Raw genomic sequence first — 6,777 nt, 5'->3', positions numbered from 1 at the left:
CTTTAAGACCTGGATAGCACCTCACCTACTTCCAAGGGCTACCCCCCTGGGAACCCCCCACCCCCGTATACTCTCTGCTTCTATGTTTTCAGATTACCTTCACTCAATAGCATCCAGCCTCACTCAACTGCCCTCTACTTCCCTCTTGGTTTCCCCCCACCTCACTGGCCACTGTTTAACTCCTATGTTGGCTCCCTTTCCTCTATCCAACCTAAATGCTGGGGTTCAAGATTTGGCCTTGGGGCATTTCTCTTATGCTCTTTTCCTAAGTGACTGCCTCAATTCCTATGGATTTAAATATCTTTTCCAGTTAAGATTCCCAACTTTCTGTCTCTAGTCCTGACCTCTATTCTCAATTCCAGACTTGAATATCCACAGTGCCTAGCTGACATATCCACTTAGGTGTTTAAACCAACATATCAGATTGTATATATCCCCTTATTCGCCTCGAGTATGTTCCAAAACTCCCAGTGGATGCCTGAGACCACAGATAGTACTGAACCCTATAAATACTATGGTTTTCCCTAAACATACTTCTATGATGAAGGTTTAATTTACAAATTAGGCACAGCACCATCACTTCATGGCAAATAGATGGAGAAGCAGTGGAAGCAGTGTCAGACTTTATTTTGGGGGGCTCCAAAATCACCGCAGATGGTGACTGCAGCCATGAAATTAAAAGAAGCTCACTCCTTGGAGGAAAAGTTATGACCAACCTAGACAGCATATTCAAAAGCAGAGACATTACTTTGCCAACAAAGGTCTGTCCAGTCAAAGCTATGATTTTTCCAGTAGTCATGTAAGGATGTGAGAGCTGGACTATAAAGAAAGCTGAGCGCCAAAGAATTGATGCTTTTGAACTGTGGTGTTGGAGAAGACTCTTGAGAGTCCCTTGGACTGCAAGGAGATCCAACCAGTCCATCCTAAATAAAATCAGTCCTGAATATTCATTGGAAAGACTGATTTTGAAGCTGAAACTCCAATACTTTGTCCCCCTGATGTGAAGAACTGACTCATTTGAAAAGACCTTAATGCTGGGACAGATTGAAGGCAGGAGAAGGGGACAGCAGAGGATGAGATGGTTGGATGGCATCACCTACTCAATGGACATAAGTTTGAGTTAACTCCAGGAGTTGGTGATGGACAGGGAGGCCTGGCGTGCTGCAATCCATGGGGTCGCAAAGAGTCAGATGCGACTGAGTGACTGAACTGAACTGAAGGGATTAACAAAAATAAATAATGATGGTTGGACAGTTATATAGTAATGAAAGTTATGTGACTGTGGTCTCTTTCAAAATACCGTGTAGAAATTGGATCTTTTCCATCTTAATGAAGCACTTAATACTTGCTGTGGTGGTAACTTTTTCAGTTTGAGGTGTCACAGCAAAACTTGCACGGATTTTTTTCCTTCTTCACAATTTTATAGAACATTCGTTTTTACCGAAGATCATGGGAATCTCAGCAAATGACTTTTCCCCTTTCCTTACTAAGTCAAGAACTTTCACTCTTTCACTTAAATGAAGTACTTTATGTCTTATCTTTGGCATATCTGAATTGCCACATCACTCCTTGTGTGCTGTGGGGTCATTATTAAGGCTGTTGTTGTTGTTCAGTCACTAAGTCATGTCTGACTGTTTGTGACCCCATGAACCATAGCACACCAGGCTTCCCTGTCCTTCACCATCTCCCTGAGTTTGCTCAAACTCATGTCCATTGAGTCAGTGATGCCATTCAACCATCTCATCTGCTGTCACCGCCTTCTCCTCTTACCCTCAGTCTTTCCCAGAATCAGGGTCTTTTCCAATGAATTGGCTCTTACCATCAGGTGGCCCAAGTATTTGAGCTTCAGCTTTACCATCAGTCTTTCCAATGAACATTCAGGGTTCATTTCCTTTAGGATTGACCAGTTTGATCTCTTTGCTGTCCAAGAGACTCTTAAAAGAGTCTTCTCCAACACCACAGTTTGAAAGCATCAATTCTTTGGTGCTCAGCCTTCTTTATGGCCCAACTCTCACATCTGTACATGAATACTGGAAAAACCATAGCTTTGACTATATGGACCTTTGTCAGCAAAGTAATATCTCTGCTTTTTAATATGCTGTCTAGATTTGTCATAGCTTTTCTTCCAAGGAGCAAGTGTCTTTTATTTTGGTGGCTGCAGTCACCATCTGCAGTGATTTTGGAGCCCCAGAAAATAAAATGTCACGGTTTCCACTTTTTCCTATTTGTCGTGAAGTGACAGAACTAGATACCATGATCTTCATTTTTTGAATGCTGAGTTTTAAGCCAGTTTTTACACTCTCCTCTTTCACCTTCATCAAGAGGTTCTTTAGTTCCTCTTCGCTTTCTGCCATTAAAGTGGTATTATCTGCATATGTGTGGTTGTTGGTATTTCTCCTGACAATCTTGATTCTAGCTTGTGCTTCGTCCAGCCTGGCATTTTGCATGATGTACTCCGCATATAAGTTAAATAAGCAGGGTGATAATATACAGCCTTTCCCAATTTTGAACCAGTCCCTTGTTCTATGTTGGGTTCTGTTACTTCTTGTCCTGCATAAAAGTTCCTCAGGAGGCAGGTAAGGTGGTCTGATATTCCCATCTCTTTAACAGTTTTCCAATTTGTTGTGATCCTGGACAGTCAAAGGCTTTCGCATAGCTGGGTCATAGAAGAAGCAAGGGAATTAAAAAAAAAAAAATCTCCTTTTGCTTCATTGGCTACGCTAAAGCCTTTGACTGTGTGGATCACAAGATAAGGGTGACCTGAACACAAGCACTGTGACACCACGACAGTCAATCTGATGATGACTACCACTAAGTGACTGAGGGGCGAGATAGATACAATGAACAAGGATGAGTCAAGTCCCAGGGCAGCCAAGATGCCACCACACTATGCTGAACAGTGTGCAATTTAAAGCTTATTGCTTATTTCTGGGATTTTCCATTTATGGAATTCAGTGTAGGTGACTGAAACTTTGGAAGGTGAAAGCTTGTGTAAGAGAGGACTGACTGTACTCAGAAAAGTACCCTTGATTTTTGCCTCCCAGCCTGGTCTTCTCCACTGCAGCCCCATGAACTGTCTCATCTCCATATGCTGGACCACCTGCTCAGGTATTTAAGAAGAAATCCCAGCATCATCTTGATTCACCCTATCCTTATTCTCCAAATTAACTCCATCCGCAAGTCATGTTAGTTATAGGTCTAAAATACACCTTGCTTCTGCCTCTCCTCTCCATCACTGTTGCTATTAGTCCAGGCCATCATTTCACAACCAGAGTCTTGCAAAAAGCCTACCTGATGTCACTCCACTATTGCTCCCCTCCAGTCCATCTTCCATACAGCTGAAAATGTGGACTCAAACCTAAGTGGAACGTGGCCTCCTTCTGCTTTAAACATCTCCCAATGTGCCTGGAATACAATCCCAACCTTCTAATAGCCCACACATCTTAGTGGGACTGGAAACCTCTCTTTTGAATATTTGTGTCTCTCTCCTTCTGCTCACTATTCTTTAGGACTTGTTTTACTCATTCAGAAACCTGTCATTATGGAACTCCATTGGTGGTCCAGTGGTTAGGACTCTATGCTTCCAATGTAAGGGGAACAGGTTTGATTCCCGGTCAGGGAACTAAGAGAGTTTTCCAGGTGGCTCAGTGGTAAAGAATCTGCTTGACAAGCAGGAGACGTGGGTTCCATCACTGGATCACGAAGATCCCCTGGAGAAGGAAATGGCAATCCACTCCAGTACTCTTGCCTGGGAAATCCCATGAACAGAGCAGGCTGGTGTGCTACAGGCCATGGGGTTTATAGACAGTCAGATAAGACTTAGCAACTAAATAACAACAGGGAACTGGGATCCCACATGCTGTGTGGTGCCGCCAAAAAAAAAAACCTGTCAATGTGCATATCCTACTTGGCAGGTTCTATATGAGGTGCTGGGAATGTAACAATGGACAAGAAAGAGAAAGACCCTGTCCTCCTTGTGGGAGGAGCAGATAATAAACAAGGAAATAATGTAAGGTAGCCCAAATTACTTCCTAGTGCAGAGGACATGGCCCTCCCACTCTTCACATTGCTGGGTCTCAGCTTAAATGTCACTTCTTCAGAGACCTCTCCTGGTCACCCTGTCTAAAATAGATTCTCTCTCCCTTGCACTCTTTAGTGTACTTACCAAACTGTTATCTTGTCTGTTTTGGGGCTCTTGATCAGTTTCAGTGGCATTTTAGAGAATGTATTGGACTCTTTCATAAATCGTTTCTTTTGTTCCTTTAGTCTTGCTGCTGCTGCTGCTAAGTCGCTTCAGTCGTGTCTGACTGTGTGTGACCCCATAGACGGCAGCCCACCAGGCTCCCCCGTCCCTGGGATTCTCCAGGCAAGAACATTGGAGTGGGTTGCCATTTCCTTCTCCAATGCATGAAAGTGAAAAGTGAAAGTGAAGTCGCTCAGTCATGTCTGAGTCTTAGCGACCCCATGGACCGCAGCCCACCAGGCTCCTCCGTCCATGGAGTTTCCAGGCAAGAGTACTGGAGTGGGGTGCCATTGCCTTCTCTTTAGTCTTGGATCCCATTAATTCCAGGGGACAGATTAGGCCTTTTGTCTTTAACACACATTACTGTGTCTACTGTCTAGAGCAGCAATTCTCAAAGTAAAGTAAAAGGACCTCAAGATCCTTCCAGGGGGTCATAATTTCAAACTACTTCATGATAATACCAAGATGTTATCTGCCTTCTTCACTTTCCTCTGATGAGTATATGACGAAGTTTTCCAGAGGTTACACAACTTGGACCCTGGAACAGACTGAATGAAGGAACAGATAATAAAATAGAGCTATCTTTTTCAGCCAGAAACTAAAAAGATTTCAAAAATATAAACAATACCACTCTTGCCACTAAATTTATTTTCAAAAATGTTACTTGTGCTAATGTTAACTTAATTTACAAATGAATGATTATTTTTAAAATATCTTGGCTTTAATTTCTATATAGTAAATAACACTGTGGAGGAAGTTTGTGTGGCTCAGTGTTAAAGAATTTGCCTGCTAATGCAATCCCTGAGTCGGGAAGATCTCCTAGAGAAGGAAATTGCAACCCACTTCAGTATTCTTGCCAGGATAATCCCATGGACAAAGGAGTCTGATGGGTTACAGTCCAGGGGATCGCAAAGAGTCAGACATGACTTAGCGACTGGCCAATAACAACAAATAACTAGATATATGTATAACAAGTACAAACAAAAGTTCCTTCGGTTTTCAATAATTTCAAAGAGTATAAAGCAATCATGAGACTAAACAGTTTGAGATGTTGGTAAATCCTGGCTGTAGATGAAGAGGGAAATAAAGTCACTAAACTTAGTGACTAAACAACAAACATACACCAGTGTCCTCAAGAAAAATAAATACAGAATTATGCCTCCACCTCCCAATTTTCCTTTATAAAAACCACAGAAAACATACTTTTGAAATCCATGGAATGTCTCCTTTTCCATTTACATAAATTTTCTTCTTTGAGACTTATAGAATATAGCAGAATGGACATCAGAAAATGTGAATTTAAATGAAAAAAAATGCATATAATGTGCTTAGCATAGTAGGCAATCAAGAAAAATTAAGTATACCAAAAAAGCACTTGAACATTAGTTCAAAACCCATTTATTTGCTCTGAGACCTTTGGAAATTATTTAACTTCTCTGAATCTATTTCCACATCTAGAACACAAAAATAATACATGCCATATTACTCTCTATATATTGCAGAGTACTCACATGGTGAGACCACAATTCAAAAAGGAAATAATGAATTAAAGCAAATAAAGAGCAATATTATTATAAATGTTACATGATCACCGTTATTTTAGAAATTCTGGCATTTCCCTCTAGTTTTGTGCTCTGAGACTGTTTTCTCAATTTTTAAAAACTGTGATGAAATAGTTTGTGACTGCCTAAGACCTTCACAGTATTATATATACTGTGAAGAAATATACAATAGTATATATACTGTGAGTGTATTATTAGGTATCATACTGTATACAGGCATTTCTTTTTGTATTTGGCACTGTCCTTTAGACAATGTAAATGTCAGCAGGCAAAATTATAATTTGACATAATCTTCTGCTGATAAAAGTACTCAAGTGTTTTAACATATATGAGACACTGCAAAAATGGTTGGTAAGTGAATGAAAAGATTATCAAGATGTTCGCCAAAAATAACTTAACATTTGTTACTCAAGGTGCTAGAACAGAGGATGTTTTGCTTCTTTAATTTTAATTTATGAGTGTCATTTTATAATCAGAAAAATGTTAAAGGTATTTTCACCTTGAAAAAGTAAAAGAAAAAAAACCCAAAAAACTATGAAGTTTGATTGGCAAATCTTCCAGTTGTGGATGTAAGAAAATTTGGGAGTACAGCAGACTCTTGAGAACATAGTTCAGGGGCTATTCTGGGGGTTGGGATACAATGGTGTCTTAGACTAAGAGTCTCTTGCCCTCACAATGCTTAATAATCCAGTGGGGAAAACAGTCAAATAAGTGAAGTGTTACCTGGATATGGAAGAAAAGTAAACTCTTGGATAAATGCTTATGATATTTTACTCTGTAAATTTCACTAATCTATTTCAGGGGTTGACAAACATTTTCTGTAAAGGGCTAGACAGTAAATATTTAAAGCTTTGTGGGTCATATAGTCCCTGCTATAACTACTCAACGCTCCCATTATAGTGAGAAACGGCCGCAGACAACACGTACACGATTGAGTGGGGCTATGTTCTAATAAAACTGTTATCGACAAAA

The sequence above is a fragment of the Ovis canadensis genome, chromosome 13 (genome assembly GCF_042477335.2).
Source record: "Ovis canadensis isolate MfBH-ARS-UI-01 breed Bighorn chromosome 13, ARS-UI_OviCan_v2, whole genome shotgun sequence".
NCBI classification, from domain to species: domain Eukaryota; kingdom Metazoa; phylum Chordata; class Mammalia; order Artiodactyla; family Bovidae; genus Ovis; species Ovis canadensis.
The sequence above is the reverse complement of the archived record's forward strand: the minus strand, read 5'-3'. Positions refer to the sequence as shown.